Here is a 20,592-nt window from a genome sequence, read left to right on the forward strand (position 1 = left end):
TTCTACAGCCTAGGAAACAATACGCTCAGATGAACCGTCTATTACATATATGATCCATGAACAGAAAATTCGATACTTTCCCGATTCTGAACAAGTTAAGGAACAGTCAGTGCATTACAGAATTTGGAGCTTTACCGATTTTGCAGATCCGAAGCACCTGATAGGTGGTAACAGATTATTACGTATATGATCAATCAGTGAAAAATTTGTTCGAAATATTCATACAATGTATATGAAAGTTAAAACTTAACTGAAAAATTTCAAGAATGTACAGAACCACCCGAAACGAAGCTCTTGATGTGCAGATTTCTCTCATGTTTTTCTTTATTTTGCTTCAAAAAGAGAGTGTGTGATATTTTGAAGTAAAAATACTACATACAATTGTGCTAGCTTTTTGTGTATCATTTTTTTCAAGTACTTATTATATATAAGAGGTTAAAATATTATTACATATATTGGTTAATCCTTTGGAATTCATAATGTAAATATGTTAAGAATTTTAAAAAATCTTTCGAGATTTCAGATCATTATCTGCATCAATCACTAATTAAATGAGTATTTTTGTTGTAGAGAAGCGAAACAAAGTCTGCTTTATCAATTTAAAGCAAAATTTTCAAAAAAGCCCAAAATTTCCCAAGCAAAAAAGCAAAGCTGAAAAAACCGAGTTTTTTTTTTAAAAAAAACTGTTTTTTTCCGTGCCCTTGCATCTCTACTCACAACATATTATGTTTACAACTCATGAATCCGGTTAACTGAAGTCTCACTGTGATTTTCTCAGCTTAATTTGATTGTAATTTAACATGCGTTGTCAATGATTCGTTAACTGTTTGCTGAGTAGTTTTACAGGTATCTGGCCAATTAACTCAACCACAACCAAATACAGATTAACAATCAATTGCAATTCTGTAAACCACTTACGCGCTGGTCAATTTGAAGTTCTTTGTTGTTGGAACTATGACAGAATGGAACTGCTATTCATTATGCATCGTTCACAGGTATGTTAATCTTACGTAAGCTAAATAATATTGTTAATCGCGCATATTATACTTCTTTAATGTTAAGAAGAGAGTTAAGAATACAAAACAAGAAGTGAGATTTGCAGACGTACCTAAGTATTGTCTGCCAGAGAATCAATTACAGTGCATCAGCGAATTCCATTATCATTAACAATGTTGTCAGGTTTCAATATAAACTACAGATTTGAATAGTGACTAGTGATTTGAATACTATAATTAAAATTAATACTGCATTCATCTTATTATGTATAATACGGCATTAAGTTACTTTTCATACGTTAAATAGATATAACATTGAGTTCGAGTCCTGTAAAAAGCAAAATGTTCAATAATAATAATAATAATAATAATAATAATAATAATAATAATAATAATAATAATAATAATAATAATAATAATAATAATAATAATAATAATAACTGAATCTCCTGCAGTTGGAGACTACAAGGGCTATGACAAGCCAGATAGCATTACGTTTGGTGATCTTCTGTTATACTTTACTCTGTGTCACTGTTATTACTGCTTTTTTTCTTAAAACAGATTTCACTATCCCTTATACCGTACAAGTAACTTTTTCATTGTCACTTCGAAAATTCTGCGCCTAACACCTGGAATCAAACTCGGAACCACACTAGTCACTCTGTCAAGAGTTCGGCAACATATATTACTATTATTATTATTATTATTATTATTATTATTATTATTATTATTACTACTACTAATAATAATAATAATAATAATATGTTATTATTACACATGGTCCATGAGTGATCACCTCACTAACTAGGGTTGCCGACTCCGAAAAATTTAATTATTGGCACCTACTGTTATTATTGCCATAATCCTGAAAACATACGAAAAAAATTGTATTTGAAACGTTGAAATACATAGTTAAGCCTGGCAATAAAAACTTTTTTTTTAAAAAAAAAGAATATGGACCGACTTTAAAAATATACTATATGTCAGAAATTAATAAAAGCTCTAAAAAGCAGATAATAATAATAATAATAATAATAATAATAATAATAATAATAATAATAATAATAATAATAATAATAATAATAATAATAATAAAATACTTAAAAGCAGAAAGTGAAATAATTTATTGATATTATCTTCCTCCATGTTCACTCTGGAATTATTATTTCAGTACTGGTAATTATTATTTTTCTGACCAGAGTATGCATTTTTTTTATTAAAAATAAATTATTTTGTAACAGTTTCCATAAAGTAACGTTATCTCTACGTCATAGACAAACGTTATGGAAAAGAAGATATCGTTACTTTATGGAAACTGTTACAAAATAATTTATTTTTAATAAATGCATACTCTGGTCAGAAAAAGAATAATTATTTAAATAGTATTATCTATTTTTAAAAAATACAATCGTGTCAAGCCGAATAAATTAATGCCTAATATAATTTTTTGATGGTAATTTTATGAGGTATTAATATGACTGGTTTGACATGCTTCAAAAAATTTATAGATAACAACAATACATTATTTTCTGTTTTTAAGCGCTTTATTATTTTTTGTCTAGTTTTTAAGTCTTTTATTACTTTTGACCTTTTAATATTTTTTGAGTTGGGTCATATATATTTTTAAAAATATTTATTTATTTCTAATGCATTTTTGAAGCTAGTTATTTTTATTTTAAAATTTTTAAATTTTTTTCTCCGTTTTTTCGTTACTCTAGTAGTTTAGTTAGGTACTAAATTAAATGAACGACACTAACTCTCTATATAAAGGATCTTCCTATGAAATATGCATGAAGAAATCTCTAATAATTAATTATCAACATTATTGACATTTATGATTACTATAGGTAACAACCTTTTCTGTGAGTAGGTCATTACGTTACTGAAAAACTCATCAAGATATCACTTAGTCTCAAAAATAGTTAGCATTTTGCCCACGAGATGGCTTTAGACCATAATTGCAGGTGGAGTCACAGTGGGTTCGGCATAATATTATTTGGGAGCTGACAGTTAAGGCTAGTAGATGTGCAAAAAATGTTGGAATTCTTAGACGTAAAATATTGCGCAATGAAGATGAGTGAATTTTCTGCCAAATAGATCTGCATTTTAAAAGTTTATTTTGATAAATTCACAAATGCTGCACAGGCTCATAAAAAAAATGTGTATCGTTTAAGGGCAAGATAGACTATCAAAAGTAATAGCCCAAAGATGGTTCATTCACTTTCGTTCTGGAAATATTGATGTTCAAGATTTTCCTTCCAGTGAGTCACCAATCATAGAAAAAGTGGGTAATATTATAGCAAAAGTTGAATAAGACTGACATGTAAACAGCTATAACATCGCCAATAACCAAACATTCATCAGCAAACAGTTTTGAACCATTTGGAGATAGCTGGCTACAAACATATTCTTAACCATTTGGTGTTATGCAACCCACCTTACTGAATTGAATATTTGGTTGCAGCATATTTTAGGATATTTTTCTCAACCGTAGAAGGAATTATTTGATTTCTAAAAATAATTAATTATTTTTTACCAAACATTTTATTCTTATAAACTTTTCTTGAAACTAGCTTATACGATCAGTGAAAACTGCATCGAAATATGACCAACAACTCTCGGTATATTTGCGAACAGCACCTACAAACATATATAAATGCATATAGGTGAAACTAAAAACTTCCTTTTTCTTGAAGTCGATTAAAAATACCAGTCAATCGGTAAAATATCACGAACTGCCAGGGTCATTATTTCAAGCTATCTAAACACAGCTATTTTCTAATAAAGTTTACTAGATTACAACTAACAGTATTTCTAGTAAAGTTTTACTTGTATTGTAAAGTTTTAAGTCAGTGAAAAGAAATCCACCCGAAACTAATCTTGATGATAATATTGGGAACTATGTCTTGCTTCAGTTATATATTAGCTAATATACTGACCAACATCGAGACTTCCTTGCAGCAGATTCGAAGCCGGGGCAACTAGAAAAAATAATTAATTAATTACTATATTTTCTTAATATTTTTAAGACTTATGTTCTTAATTACGCTTGAATTTGGAAATAATACCTGCTCACTGGTTATGCACAGATCATCAAAGAAATTGTCAGTAACGCTATCCAAGCTTGAAAGATGTTTTTAGAAGAATGGAGCTTTTACATCTGTGTAAGCTAATTACCAATTAGTATAGAATCTTTCACGCAACATCCCTGTTCTTTTATGAGTATCTTGTAAAATTTGTTGAGATATCTGGATAAAATTATTTTTTATTTTCATCTATTTCCCCTCTGGAAGGGGGGAGATCAAGCACTTATGTGCATACAATGATCAAGAATCGTCTGGTGGTTTAAACACTGGGATTAGAGGGAAAATTCTGGATGAGAAACTTCTAATTCTGTTTTCTCCCTTTCAAATTAAAAAAAATGTTGCCATTAGCAAAACCGAGCAACAGTATGTATTTACGATTATGTTTCGGGGGGTGTTTGCTAACTTTATTCCTGGAAATGTGAAAACTCTACAAGATATTTCATTTACTTTAAAACAGTATATAAAATTTCGGGGGGGGGGCTACAGCCCGGAAGGTTCCCCCTTAAATACGCCACTGCCGAGATAAAAAAAAGCATTTAAATACGTTTAGTTTATTCTATAATTCAATGTGTATTCCTATTGCAGTAGGAATAATTCCAATTTAACTGTTAACAGGAAATGTTGAGCAATTGTGCACATACAGAAGCAGGCTATCGTTGGCTGGTAATGTTCTATGGGACTGTTGGAAAAAAAAGAAAACAAAAACAAGATTGCATCCATAATATGCAGAATAGGTATCGTGCAAATATAATATATCAAGAATTAAGATTAAATAGAATTATAAAGAGCTGTAAGTTAATGTTATGTAGAAGAAAGAGTTTGACAATAAATCGAAGATAAGAGTGCTCATGATTTAGGCTTATATTACACTTGTAAAATATTATCTCAGATAGTTTAAGATACTAAGATATAACTTCCAGTTAACCCTTCATTTACATTTAATTTACTTGACCCAGTTAAATTTGATAAAGTATCATTAACTGGACATGTTTTCTCATGGATTTATCTCATCACGCCAAATTGCATATCTGAGATGGTAAGATATGTTCCCTCATGCGACTGTTTATGATATTCAAACTTCTAAATTTTTACTATGCAAAACATGTTCCTTTGTTTTGTATTTTTGTACTTACATGATGTGCAATTTTGAACTACAGAAACTTTAATTTTTTTTTTTTTTTGTTTCCACAAATTTTATTTTGTTTCAACTCTGCATCTAGTCCTGCAACTTTTTCGTCTACATCCTTTTTTACTTTTTCTTCACTTTAATGTGATTCTCTTTCTTTTTATTTCATTCCACCTCGTATTACTACATCCTTTGTTCCAGAGGGAAGAAGATAAAGAGAAAGAGAGAGAGAAGAAGAAGAATTCAAAATTTGCCATCACGATTCGTTCACGTGGTGGACGAACACATATTCACATGATGAATCTAGTAGGGCCGGATGATGGTACCAATCCAACCCACTCGTTCAAAACATATTTAAACACTTGTGTTATTCACAGGAAGATGAGAGTGGGCTCCTATTTTAAAGGTTGAAACCTTTTTTTTTTTTTTCGTTCCGTATCGAATTGGTATAACATTAATGCATTCCAAGTAGATCTAACTCGCAAACAATTTTACCAAAAGCCCTCGAGAATTAAAAAAAAAAATAGTTTGAAAAAATTAATGTCAGCGTCGGATCGTTGGAATGGAGAGAAGAGGGACAGAAGCAAGTATCATTATTATTTAACAATGGCATGAACAAGTATTAAGTAGTTAAGAGGTATGGAATATGTTTTTTACTAGAAGAGAGAGAATATGAAAGTTCCTTCTAGATACTAATAAAACTCTGATTAATATTATGTTAATGCAAAACAGTTTTAGTAGAAATGTTTATTGTTTTCGAGCGACGACATGGAAGAAGAAAAAGTATTATGATGATCCCGAAAGAAAAGTCTAACTCAAAATTTCAACAGATTTCATTTCCTGGCTCTTATATGCAAAAAAAAAAGTTTTGATATCTGTCCGTCTGTTAGTCCGTTTGTCCCTATATATGACGACGTTTCTAGAGGCCACACCATTTAAGTACTCAGACCAAATTTTATACATAAGACTATCCAATTTTTTCTTCGATTTATCCTACCTCAAAAATAAGTGTAGTTTACCGCAGTGTTAAAAAATGAATTTTTTCACGATCGAAAATGAAATCTCAAAATCTTACGAACAAAAAGTACATTTAGGACAAATTTAATATTTTATTCCAACATTGAGAGACGTAAAGACTCGAGTTGTATTGATTTCAATTTAGCACCAATTTCAGCAGCGAGGCTATATGAGACATGGAACTACTAGTAATTACCGTGGAATTCGGTTCACATGAGCTCTCGACGGGAATGGATCTCGGGTCTCCCACGTAAAAGAAGCATACGCAAACCGCTCAGCCGAGAAGCTCATGCAAGGACTAGAAGATGCTATATATGTACCTGGTAGAAGTTAATACACAATGGAAAATTTCTACATAGCTTTCAGGATGCATGAATGACTAGAATTGTTCTGTGGAAATTACAATGCTTCTAGTGCCAATACTTGTTAGCAGTCATCTCTGTATGAGTTGAAGATGAGACACACGGTTGTTAATTATAGATGCACAATGCAGTCTCTTAAAACTGAAATGAAACGCTGCCAAAAATGGTGTGTGAGTGTACATGAGCACCTTTATATATGTTTATACTCATCATGCACTATTTTATTTGAACGCAATTTCTTCGAGGTTAATTTAGTTTATTCTGTGAGGACTACGCTATTTGAGTGTCTCCAATTTAATCCTGATTTCTCCTATTTAGCACTTTTTTTAGCACTAATGACTGCCTAGCTAAACAAGGATAACAGAATAGCGGATTATTCCGTAATACATTTCAAATACATTAATATTTATTTAAGATAATTTTAAATATCTGCACTTTTCTGCTCCATTAATGCAATAGACCAGTGTTTCACAAAGTGTGGGTCGCGATCCACTGGTGGATCTTGGACCTTTTTTTTTTGTGTGTGTGTGTGTGTGTGTGTATGGGACGCGAGATTTTCCTTCCAATTATGATTTGTTTTTCATGCAGGAACGCATGTTATGAAGTACTATTCAGAAAATGAAAATTGCAAGTGTTTGTTAATGAGGTGAAGAGTAAGTGGTTACTCAGAACCCTGCCTTGTTGTACAGTCAGTAGAGATACTGGGTTGGGATGGAAAAAGAGTGGATGAGTCAAAATCTGTCACGGGGTAGGGCATTGTGTCGGGAGTAATGGTAGCTCTGTGTTACCTTTCTGTGGAAACACTTTAACCATTTTTGCACATGTGTACAATTTCATATGATACAGTTATTGAGAAAGAAATTTACATTACACTTGCACTTGCTTGATCGTCAGCGACTGATATTCTCGTACCGACAGGGCCACTATATTCATAAATTTACATTACAATTTAGTTTGAAAGTGAGGTATTTACGATAGACATTAAAGAAACCAACTAAATTTTGATTTATTAAAATTTAAGCATCGAGCTCTACTTTGTAACATTCGTGGTCGCTTAAGGTGTTCACAACATCACCAAATAAATTTCATGTTAAATTAACAAATACACCATCATTACGTAGAATGTCGATGTGTATTTGAATAGAAGTAAGTCGGCCACAAAATACGTTTTATTATTTAATGTGGGTCGCTGTAACAACAAGTTTGAGAACCACTCCAATAGACCATTTGTTTTAACCTTATCACATACAATTAACAAGTATGATTTTATAAAAAAAAAAATCCTGATGATACAGTATAAATAATACATAGAACGATTTGTCGGTAATAGTCCTTGTCACTTCTTTCCCGTTAAATCGAAATATCTTTAACATCACATAAACAAATAGGCCTAGTACTTACGTTAATCCAGGTTCGAATCCCAGTGAGAGAGCTTTAAAATTGAACACATTACAATGATTTGGATTCCATCTTCAACTGTACGTTCACATCTTATATAGCCTTGGTGCTGACATTATAACTATACATGAATTGGATAATTTGACACTTGTGAATATGCACACATGTAACGTAGTGAGAAACGAAATCTCTATTGGTCAGAACAAAAATGTTCTGATAGCTATACATTGTATTATACCTCATGTTTACTTTCAGGGTTGATACGGATAGTCAAATGAAATGAAATGAAGTTTTTAAGTTTTACGTCCCAGGCTACGCCGGTTAGGCTAAAGGAGACGGTGATGATGAGAAATGAATGAAATGATGGAATAAAGAAAGTGGGAGAACCCCGAGAAACCCCCCTCACGGTGTTTGACCACAAGAAAAATTCACTTGGCACGAGCTGGGATCGAACCAAGGACCCCATGCAGCACAGGTGAACGCTCTACCACAGCCATCGTGGCAACATGGATAGTCAAGAAACGAGTAATACGCAATAATGCTTGATTTATTATAATATAGTCTACGACAAGTATGATTCTCAAGAATAATAGCCTTACGATTTTTCTTCTGCTCTATGTTAGTACTTGTTTTTACTCTTATCTTCTGTATCTATAAATATACTGATAAAAGTAGTAGATTCTCAAAAGTATCAACATATGTAAAATATAGTCCGAATAAATCAACGTAGTGATAGACTGTAATTGAGCAAAACAAGAGGTATTACTACTGTTGTTTTTGTTTACTTTTAATGACACCGCCTATACTCAAAGGTAAATGGCATTGCTTGACTTAAGAGCTTCCACGTGCCATATCATTAGCACGAGTTTCCGAGATCGATTGCCGATGAGAGCATTTTTTTTCCTATTGACCCTGCATTGAAAGCTATCTGGATTGATGTAAAGTAATTAGGTGTAGGAAATCTGATGTATCTTTCAGATAATGGGCGGCCACAGTTCATTGTCTCTTCTGGTGCAAGGGATTTTAGTTTAGTTAAGCTTCTTTATTTAACTAAGAGTCACGGTTGTTCAATAATAGAGTTCTAGTCCATGGAGATTCCTGGTTCGATCCCATTTCGTGCCAATTGGGGTTGGTTGTGGAAAAACCCCGTGTCCGTAGATTTTCTCAGGGTCTCCACTTCCGACTTTCTTTATTCCCCATTTCATTTAATATCATTAACTTCATCTTCTTTAGCCTATATGTCATAGGAGTGGGAAGTAAAACGGAAAGATTTAATTTAATTTCTTTATTTTTTATTTAACTAATATTAATTCATTGTTGTAGGCTAATGCTTAGCATTGTTGATTCGCAATTGAAAGATATCTTATTCGAATCCTGTGGCCGACCACCTTAACGGGGTTTTCCGGCTTTTTTTTTCATTTCTACCAGGCGAATACAGGGATAGTATCTTGAAATACAACTTATGATCTACTTCCTTTCACTGTTTTTGATTCTTGATGATTCCAATGGAAATTAGTGTCACAGACCATATCTGGAAAATTAAATCTTTGTTTCACGTCCCACGGTTATGCCGATTAGGCTAAAGGAGACGGTGATGATGAGAGATGAGTGAAATGGTGGAATGGAGGAGGAAACGGGAGAACCCCGAGAAAACTCACGAGCACGGTGTTTGTCCACCACAGAGATCACACGGCGGGAGCTGGGATCGAACCATGGACCCCAAGCTCACGAGGTGAACGCTCTACCACTGAGCCACCGCCCCCCAACCATATCTGGGAATTCGTTATTTAAATAAATGAAAAATAGTATCTTTTTGAAGAAACTTTTCTGATGGGATTGTAAGATTCTTCTTAGCAACTTGGCTGTATGAGACAGGGTGACGGATAGAGCTACATGCATCTCATAGTTAAATTAATAGTATAGCTAATAAAAAGAATGAGGATATAATGACTTAGTGATGTATTCCAAAAAATTAGTAATGTCATTTCCCGTTGCCAACATAATATTGTTTTAAAAAATAACAGGAAATCCTTTTTAATATTCGTAGGATAGGATATCCTCTTACTATAAAATAGGATGATCTTGTTGGAAGGTATGTATAATGCCTGGAAAAACAAGACCGCAATTTAGAAATAAATAGAATTCAAACTCTCTTAAGTTCCGGTTCTACAAAAGGGAAGCCAAAAATTTGATTTGTCAGTCTCTTCCCACACACCTACGTCAGCCAAGTAGCAACACCCTAGTGTGAATCATTAGCGAAAAGTAATGTGATTAATGTATCTATATGACACCCTTAATCGCATAATAGCATTATCTAATCCGTCTCTCATTTGTATCATATTTCCAAACGAATAAAAGGATTGAATATTTATATTATTTATTGATTAATTTAATTTCAATGCTCATCATCGATACCATGTTATATGAGAACGTCGATATTGCTGTTTGTATTGGAGACACGGAGATGATACTCATTAGCTTACACGTGGTTGAGATACAAAATAAATAGCTGAAACTAATACATATTTCACTGAACAAAGTACTGTATAATGACTACTTCTATGAGTAACGTATGATATGTAGAGTGAATCAAAAAGTCGCTTAATCTAGCAGTTGTCCAACTTATGAGCAACAAACCTCAAATGCACGTTTTGAGCGTGAGTTTGGCTTAGCCAAAGTTCTGTTATGGTAGGCGAGTAGGGTTGCTTACGAGACGAAACAAGACATACTTTTCGAAACGAGATACGAGCCGAGACAGATGTCTTGCAATAAAGGCAAAAGTACTTTCCGAGAAGTGACTTAAATTTCGCGATACCTTTTCCAGATGAGACAGACTCAACTATCGTTTTTTTAATGCAATTCTACAAGCGAATGTAACAGTGATGGAGCGTGTCATGTGTCACCGAGTCACTTGAGGCACTACTTTTGTCCGGGTCATCCGGGTCCGGGTCCAGATCTGGGTCTTTTTTTTTCAGTCCTGGATTGATCCGGTGACCCAAACATACCCTAAGAGCCGGAAGTAGCTGAAATATCAATTCTGCAGCAATACTGCAGAATTTTATAGTTGATTAATGATGATTAATAATGAAAAACTACTGGAAGCTTTCGAAATGTGGGTATGGAGAAGAATGGAGAGAATTAGCTGGGTCGAACGGAAAACAAATGAAAGTATGTTAGAAATTAATAGGGGAGAAAACAACAACTATATATATTATTGAAAAGATTAAGAGAAATTGGATGGGACATTGGCTAAGAAAGAAAATCGTACGTGAAGACGAAAAGGTTAGCTGAAGACTGTTTATCAGTGACCTGCTAATAATGACAGAACATCTATCATGATCATGGAATGATGTTCACTACTCGAGCTTGAACATTCATTTGGTTGATTTCCAGTGTCTGTGGCAGTTTTAATCAAAATAGTGTGTCTTCAGTATAATTTCGTGCTTATTTGTCTATACTGAAAGGAAATAATGTGATTTTTGGATGTAGACTACATAAAAATATTTATCAAAACATTCTTTGGGCTTACCGACATCTTTTATATTCTAAACGATAAATATCACAGGTTCGTTTGATTTAACTTTGACAATCCCTCATAAGATAAACATGTTGCTTTTTTGCAATTCTCACTCGTTTATACTCTGACAAAACCTTGTAGTTATCTTTCAGTGCAATGTTTAGACACACATAGACTCAAACAACGAACGAGAAGGAAAATTATATATTTAGTGTCCAGCGTCTTTGTTAAAATTATCGGGTGAGTCACTCTGGGTAATGAACCTCTCCGGGATAATGGTTCTAAACGGGTCAGACGGATCGCTCTGAGTCATGAGTCTGACCAGGACATTCAGGGTCTGGTATGTTATGGGTCTGATCGCCTCTGGATGTTCCGAGTCACGGGTCAATAAACTTGTGTTCATTCAAAGTAGATTAGTATAAACCGTGACTTTCAATAAAGTTCCGGAGTTCAAGGTCGAATGATTAAGTTCCATTAAAGGTTAAAAGTGCAAACGTCCCACTCTCATTATTTTCTGCCTTTCTGAATCATGATTTGCTACCTATTAGTTCAAACGATTCTCCAATTGCCTCATGATGCTGATCGAAAATTATGTATCTCCATCCAGAATTGAACTTACCTCATCAGGAAGTCGCGGTCGGAAAAAGGGATTGCCGCCGTCGGCGGTGGCGGGCCGCCGGAGGCAGCTGGCATCCGTCCGCGGCGGCACGACGATGTAATTGTTCAAAGTTGTCGACCTTTTGCCGACCGATTTGCAAGCGGTCGAAAATCGTAAAATAAAATGCCCTTTGCCGACTCATTGCCAACCGTCAGAGTCGGCAAAACAGTCGGAAAGCCCTCTTTCCGATCCTCTACCGAATCCTTGTGCCGGCCTCTTTTCGACTGCTCATTTCCGACTGTTTGCCAACTGGTCGGCCAGGCAACTATTCGTCGCGGTCGAGAATCACGCGTTAGACGCCGGTGTCCGGCGCCGGCAATCCGACCGCGGCATCTGATCGGCATGGACAAATTGTCCGACTGTAGCCGGCAGGATCCTGATGGGGTAGAGCATGGTACAAAAAGCTTGCATGCCAATTGAACGGCAACACGAGAGTATGTACTCTTTATTTTACAAGAAAAGAATCAACCTAGGTTCAATCGGAATAGAGGAATAAATATCTAAAAAGAAGTGGGTAGACGAACTTGTAAAGTCTAAAACTACAGATGCAACACAAATCTGCAATTAACTTATTATTTCGGTCTTACCAATCTCTGAGGTTAAGTAGTGAGTACATATATAGAAAACTTTGCATAGATCTGAAGTAATCTATGTTGTTTATCCATTCAGTATAAGGTAATTCATAACACGGTTGATTACCTTCTTGATGTGATCGATAATGTAAAACGAATGGCGTCAAATATGTTTACAAAAAATGAAATGAAATATTTGAGTTTTACGTCCCACAGTTATGCCGGTTAGGCTAAAGGAGACGGTGATGATGAGTAATGAATGAAATGGTGGAATGAATAAAGTGGAAGGAAACGGGAGAACCCCGAGAAAACCCACGCACACGGTGTTTGTCCACCACAAAGTTCACTTGGTGGGTGCTGGGATCGAACCCGGGACCCCAAGCACCAGAGGTGAACGCTCTACCACTGAGCCACCGCGGCCCCAAATATGTTTACAGTTTACACAATAAGTAGCATAGCGTATTTCAGCATTCACATGACTAGTTAACCTGCTTCCTTCATCTGTAGTCTATAATGAATATACGATGCATAAATAGAAAAAGTCCTAAGTAAAACACACTAGTTATCAAAAAGTAATAGAGTACTGATAGAGGGGAAGGAAAGAACTTGAACTTATTCGTAGGACCAAATACTACGCTGCATCATCGTCCAATTTCACTTGTCCCTATCTATGACCGTTTTTGCTTTTTGGTCATCAATGTTGAAACTGAAAATGTTAGATATGTATAATTTCCGATGTGAATAGACAAGAGAGGACATAGACCTTATTCTTGGAGTCTGAAACCGCATCAAATAATCTCATGTATAACCTCTTTTTCTCTTACACTTAACGACAGACAAACTGACGTAATTCTTTCAGTATTACATATTACGGCTATTCCTTGTAGGCTAAAAGAGACGATGATGATGAGAATGAATGGAACGGTGAAATGAAATAAGTGGAAAGGAACGAGAGAACCCCGAGAAAACCCACACACATGATGTTTGTTTACTTGGCACGAGATGGAATCGAGCCAGGACCCCACACCTCAGAGGTGAACTCTCTACAACTGAGGTACCGCGGCCCACCCTGTTCTATAAAACTCTCAATACTTGTGCATAGCATAGTTGAGAGGTCTAATGTTTCATTTGCTTTATTTTAATCACCATATTCTTTGATTTATCCTCAGAATGACAAGATTGGGTAAAAATTACCCAGACATTCCGAAATATTATCTTTTTATATATTATATTAGGGTAGGTGCACCAAATATGGGATACGTTTCTAATGTGAATACCTCTTTATTTTCTTTGTTATTTGATGCTACCATGTGAAATTATTGTGAACTTAAAGATCTTCTGATCAGTAGCATACAAAACCCTTAGTTTCGTCCCACAATAGATTTTTTTTTAAAGTTAACAAGTTTTTGACGACTTCTAGGTTTTCGTTGCATTTTTACTGAAAAGAAGTTGTAATTGAGTTTATGAGCTTTCAGTTTTTAAGGTCATGAATATTAAGTTTGCAGAAATTTAGCATGTGTCTGTGTATGCGTAGGAAGATTAATATCCAAAGTGTCTATTTTTCTGACATGATCCAAATATAAACTGTTCGAAGATAGGCTCAGGCACGTATGAACTAAAGAAAGAGCCTTGAGGTCTATAATAAACATATAAATATTTTTACACTTTTGAAAGATAAGAAGAAAGTAGTATTTGCTACATTGCTCCATGAATTAACTAATTCGGACACTGACAACAGACCAAGCTGGAACAAACTGTCCATTATGAATATTTATTTATCTCTTTGCACAGTGGTTCTTATGCTGTGACATGCAGAGATGCTCTATTTTTGCTATTATAGGGACGATACTTCACCTTGAAGGTATTAGAATAATCAGGGATTAAAGAAACAGGACTTCGTCGTTCTGCAGTAGTAATATAAAGCCCGTTTTCTCCAAAGAACTATAAAAACAATTACGTGATCATTGCCTAAAAATGGATGGACGGTATTTTTAGTTTTAAACCCTGGACATTAAAACGACTCACATTTCAGTTCGTTGAAATAAATATTTCAAACTCATTTAATCAAAATAACAATACATGATCCTTAGTGGATAGAGTTTTTTCTGAGACGTAATTCGACATTGCTTTTCTGAGAATACCACAAGAATCCTCTATAAAAATAGTAAAAGGTTTTACCATGGAGACGACACAAACATTTGTTAATATTCTAGATACTGACATTAATAAAAATTTTAGTATCACTGCAGAAAAAACTTGGATAAAATAAAATCAGGCAGTTGGGGGCAGCTACCTCTTGTTCTATATAAATGAAAAACAATTAAAAAAGTTAGGAAAACTGTTTGAGAGTGGGAGCTCCTGGAACTTCTGACTTCTGCATTTTAATCTTTGCGATTTAAAGTGGAAAGGATATATATATAAAGATACTATGACTGCTCCAATAACTTAATAACAATTAAATTTTATTTACAGTCGCTGGCTCCATTTGAAATATTAGAATCATTATAAACACGAGGAAATGAAGTGTGGTTAAAAATTGCGTTTACTTGCATTTTGAGCAAGATCCGATGTGACTAGTTCAACGCTTAGATTGAAATGGATTTTGACAGCCAGGTAAGTGTATCTGACGCTCAAAAACCTCACTTTAAAGTCTCCAAATCGAAAAATTCAATTTGGGGATGTTCCTGTAATCGGAGTCATCGTGTTGCATCATCAGTTTGAATATCCATGTTCTCGATATAACCAATACTAGCACTCTTGGATGTACTTGCTCCAAGTAAATGCTTGCGCATAATTTGTTCTCTTTGAAAATCGGAGAGACGTCTTCTATTTGGCATAACCAACTACACGTCACGTGTACTATTCAGTACCACCCAACACAATACTAACACAAGACAATTGCAGTGCACATATGTCACTAAATAAGAAAGATTAAGCCTAAATTATGAAAATAGTTCGAAAAAAACTACCTAAAATTTGAAAATTATATAAAATTGCTTTCTAGATCCTACAGATTATAAAGGTTGTATTCCAATAGCACGTACACAACAGAAAAGATATGACATGTGAAGGAAATTCCACATTCACCGCTATAGCTCAAACAGTAGTAAGTTGGATTGCGTAAGTTGAACTACCCTCTCTGCTGGTCTATTAGCTAGCGCGTGCGCCTATGGTTCACAGGGTCCCGAGATTGATTCACTGTCGGTCACGTGGAAGAACTTTAAAATTTGAACGTTTTACAGATTCCATGTTAAAGAGTAGGTCCATAAAACCTTGGTGCTGAAAAGAGACGCTAAATTTGAACAAACAAACAGACAACAAATAAGTGGAACTAGTGAACAAACTTTGCAATGTCACTTTAAACTCAATAGGGTTCACGATTCCCAAGTTTCGAACTATGTACTCGCAAGTGCTTTATTATTTGAAATCATGATTATACAAGTATAATAATTGGAGGTAGTGCTATTTGAACTCAAAGAAAGCTTTTAACGAACTAGCAACACTACATTATCTGCAACGTTGGTGATAGTGGTTGTGTTAGTATTACTTATGTTATAAAAGCTTCTAACTGGTTGCTCATATTGTTTTATCAACAAAAATTTTAGGAATGATGCAAAAAAAAATGGATCAAAAGATTGCGATCTTGGCCAAGAATTTTAGAAACGATCAAAAATGCATCAAAAGTTGTGATCTTGGTCAATAACTAGTTTTTGGATCAAGGGCCACAAAATTTTTGAACAGCCCCCAAATCGAGTTTTCTTTTCTTTTTTTTTTCTTTTTCTTTTTTTCTTTTTTTGTGGAATAAGCATATCATACTGAGTTAAGTGATAGTGTGTTTGGCTACACTATATGTAATTTTCCAGATATAAGGCCTACAAGAAAATTTTTGACTAAAATATAATGGATCTTCTGATCCAAAAAAGAAAAAAAGATGGGGAAAAGAGAATAGAAAAAGAAAGGAAAAATCTACATAACAATTATCAAATATTTATTGCACTGTAACTTTGTTGCCTATGCTGCCATAAACAGATACAACTGGGGAAAATGTCACACCACCCTCAATGATATATTAAATCATTTTTTTTTTAAAAATTATATACCCGTTTTACAATCAGGAAGCATTCCTTCTGAGATGTATATAGAGGAAACCACCTGCAAATTTTTCATTGCGGGGAAAACCCCTTTCTTAACATGAGTATAATAACTTCAATAGAAGTAGGAGAATAGATTTTCAATTTCTCAGAAAACAAATTGTCAGTCAAGAATTCATGTTTAGTCTGTCTTAAGGAAGAAAAAAATCACTATTCATATTTCCTTCAGAGTTAAAGATACCATCAAACTCAAATACAGGAATATACTCAATTTCCTCCTCCACCCACCTTTATTTGGGCAAACGAGGAAAAGATAGTGCTAATTTAGTCATCAGTGGACAATCACAGTTATTATTTAAACGAATCACTTTAGTATTTTGTAGAAGAAAAGTGTTTAATTTTTTTTATTTAAAAAAAGAAAAATAATAAATGAACAAATGTCACCTTAGAGATGTACAACTTTCAGCGAAAATTCACTTTATCCTTCCCCCTCTTCTCTTCTAACACCATTCTCTCACCAGCTACTAACGCAATGCTTCTCTATGATTTATCCTATAGATAAAAAGAACATATTAAGAAAAACATTTATTTGTTGACTCATTTGTAACAATGTCCTTGCTTAATAGCGAGTCTCTTTAAGTCGTGATCTAGTCTATAATTGAAGTCAGATCTGAAGCCTGTAATACGTTCAATTCTTTTTCCAGTGGGAATTGAAGCCAGACAAATACTACTTCGGGCAGATTAGTACAAGAGGTGCACCGAAATTATTATTATTATTATTATTATTATTATTATTATTATTATTATTATTATTATTATTATTATTATTATTATTATTATTATTATTATTATTATTATTATTTGGAGAAGGGGGAGAGAAGGATAACTTGTTGTTCGTCTTACATTCATATGTTGATACCAACAAATAACTAAAAATCTGAAGAGGGCTTTTCCACTTCCTAGCTATGGGCCTGAATGCGAGGGAAGAAACTGCTAGTGGTCCTAGTGAGTTTACACTCCATTGCTGTCTTATCATAAAAATGTTACAATACCAGAAGGACATAGCCATGTGATTACTGTTCTCGCTTCGTAAGCGGGAGGTTCTAAGCCGAAAATTTTAAAGCAATATGGGATATGCTTATGGGTGGTAAGATAGGGCAATTTTTCTTCCTGGCACTCCTAAACTTCTTATTTTTTTAAAAAAAATGTACATAAATTTACAAAACGGGACGAGATTAGAAATACTTTTTGAGAATCGAGACGATAAAGAATTCTTCAAGAACCTAGACGAGACAAGATTTCTACAAATTACGAAACGAGGAAACCTTAGACAATATTAATGACCTCTGGTTGTTATCCCTGCAGATCCGATTGTTCAGGGCTCTGCTACCCCTAACATCAACTGTAAAGAGAGCTCTCTCGTGGGTAAGCGGTTAGTGTACGCGCCTTTGGCGTGGAAGACCCGGGTTCGATTCCCGGCGGAAGCTCATGTGATTCGGATTTTACGTTAATCAGTAGGTCCACGTCTCATATAGCCTCGCTGCTGAAAGGGTCGCTAAACTAAAATCAACTCCAAAGAATACTTTCTAGCAGTTTTACAAGTTTTCCCCCCAGTTTCACCACGTAATTGGAACCAGGGTGCTTAAAACCCTGATTAACCGTCTTCCAAACGACCCTTCATATCTTTCATTGTTAATTGTTTCCGAAGTAAAATTGACTTAGAAATTAGGAGACAATGCAATGAGAGTATTGACTTCACTTATTAATAAGATCTATCTGACTTGTAAGTGAAGAATGGCTAAAGGATTTTCTTGATATTACAAGATTACAGGTACATTACCCAAGAAAAAAACAGCAAAGAAATAACTGGAACTTTGTTAATAGATATACTTTACTTGCTACTATAAAAAGAGCTTTTTAGAACATGCATATTATTTTTTTTTTAAATTGTACATAGTAGGTAAGCTATTAGGGCGAATATAACGGTATATTAATTATCCATTTCATTATGATTATTGGAAATGAAATACTTATTCATTGCTGCATCTACAAGGTTGCCCACAAACAGGCTTTTGGCCGCAGATTGTTCCTATAAGAATATTGGAATATTGAAAATGACTAGAGAAAGGTAAATTTGGGAGGGTAAAAGGTACTTTTGGAAGCAGAATGGTAAATATGGGGGACGAAAGATAAATTCGAGGAAAAGATTAACAATTTGGGTTGAGGAGAACGGTAAATATGGGGAAAAAAGATAAATTCGAGGAAAAGATGGTAATTTTGGGGGGAGAATGGTACATATGAGGGAAGAAAGATAAATTCGAGGAAAAAATGGTAAACTTGGGAGAGGAGAATGGTAAATATGGCGGAAATAGTCAATTTGGTTGGTGTAAAAGCCCAAACGATTGGAAAGAATTGGCACTCCTACTGATCTGGAAAAACTTGAATGCTGTTGTTAGAAAATAACTGTGTTGTGAAATAATTTCTCTCCTATTTTTACATGACTACTAACCATCGTTAGTGAATTCTCTTGTAGTTATATATCCTTCGGTGCAAAAGACCCGTGATCGATTCTTGGCGAGCGCTGATGAGGTTTGGATCTCAAGTTAAGATGAAACTTTATGTCTAATTGAAGCTTGATGGTGGAAAAGGACGTTACACTCCACATCAACTAACAAGCTCCCTTATGGTTAGCTTACGCGCCTTTCACGCTGGGAATCCAGGTTCGATCTCCGGCGGGAGCTCATGTAATTCGATTGGATCCCACGATAAGCTGTAAATATTCATATTTCATATAGCTTCTTTGCTGAAAGTTCAATCTAACCAACAAATCGTATCAACTAACCGCTACTAGCAATAATTATCTGTTTATTGCATTTGTAACTCTTTGAAATCTTTTTTCTAGTCACGATCTAGAGAACTCTGCAGTTAAAAAAAAAAACAGTAGTTTCCTTTTCTTGTTACTTTACCGAAAAGAAATAAAGGAAAGAGAAACAAGCATGTGATCAGAGGGTGATTTTGAATACTTGCTAAGTTTAAAATCACGTGAATACCACGATAACCGCCCATACTATCTCGGTAAAACCGCAATGACTGTTCTCCCCTTCACTTTCATCCTTTTCTTAATACTTTTTCTTTCAAGAAAGGAAAAATTAAAAACAAGAAAGGAGTTAAAATTACAGGGGTAGAAAGTATAGAGAGTCAAAGTACCTCCCAGCAATGCTATAGACAAGAAAGAGCAAGTGAAGGTCTAAGTCATTAGGGAATTAATGGAAACAAACACTAAATCAGTTTAGGACATTTCAGATGTTCCTATATGCTCATAAGATAAAGTGATTATTAAGTTTCTAATAATTAAATCAATGGTTCTCAACGGGTGTGCCTCGAAGTCAGGGGCACACCTACATAGGGGGGTCACCGGATCTGGACTCTCCTTCCTAACTTCGTGACTCGACATAAATTTGTAATCGACATTCATTCCTAATAGAATTATACATGTTTAGCAGAGAAATGATTCATGTGGCCTAAAGATTTGATTTTGGATTTCATTTATACTTTTTCTTTTCTTATAGATACAATCCAGCTCCATAATTTTTTAGAGCGTGTAGGTGACAGTACTTAGCGTCACGGTGACTTAACGTCTTTCCAGATGCAAAATAATACCTATTCAATAATAGACCCCCCAAAACCCTGGATCCCTTCCAACAGAAGTTCTTGAGTGCGCGCTTGCTCGAGACTCGCTTCACAAGTCGTGAAATTCCGACACTTGGTGA

At 34.5% G+C, this 20,592-nt stretch overlaps 1 long non-coding RNA gene across 2 annotated transcripts in view; it reads left to right on the forward strand.

Annotated features, from left to right (window-relative positions):
- The first annotated feature begins 906 nt into the window (after positions 1 to 906).
- The window catches only part of LOC145668625 (uncharacterized), a 67,464-nt gene continuing 47,778 nt past the window's right edge, over positions 907 to 20,592 (forward strand). The window contains exons 1-2 of one of the 2 annotated variants that reach the window (XR_014128051.1): positions 922 to 995; positions 15,204 to 15,344. This is a non-coding gene — a long non-coding RNA (uncharacterized LOC145668625). Of the gene's footprint in view, positions 996 to 15,203; positions 15,345 to 20,592 lie in introns of both variants that reach the window. The other variant, XR_014128052.1, reaches the window with a different exon arrangement.

This window comes from Thermobia domestica, chromosome 13, assembly GCF_964235325.1.
Source record: "Thermobia domestica chromosome 13, izTheDome1.hap1.1, whole genome shotgun sequence".
Classification (NCBI taxonomy): Eukaryota; Metazoa; Arthropoda; class Insecta; order Zygentoma; family Lepismatidae; genus Thermobia; species Thermobia domestica.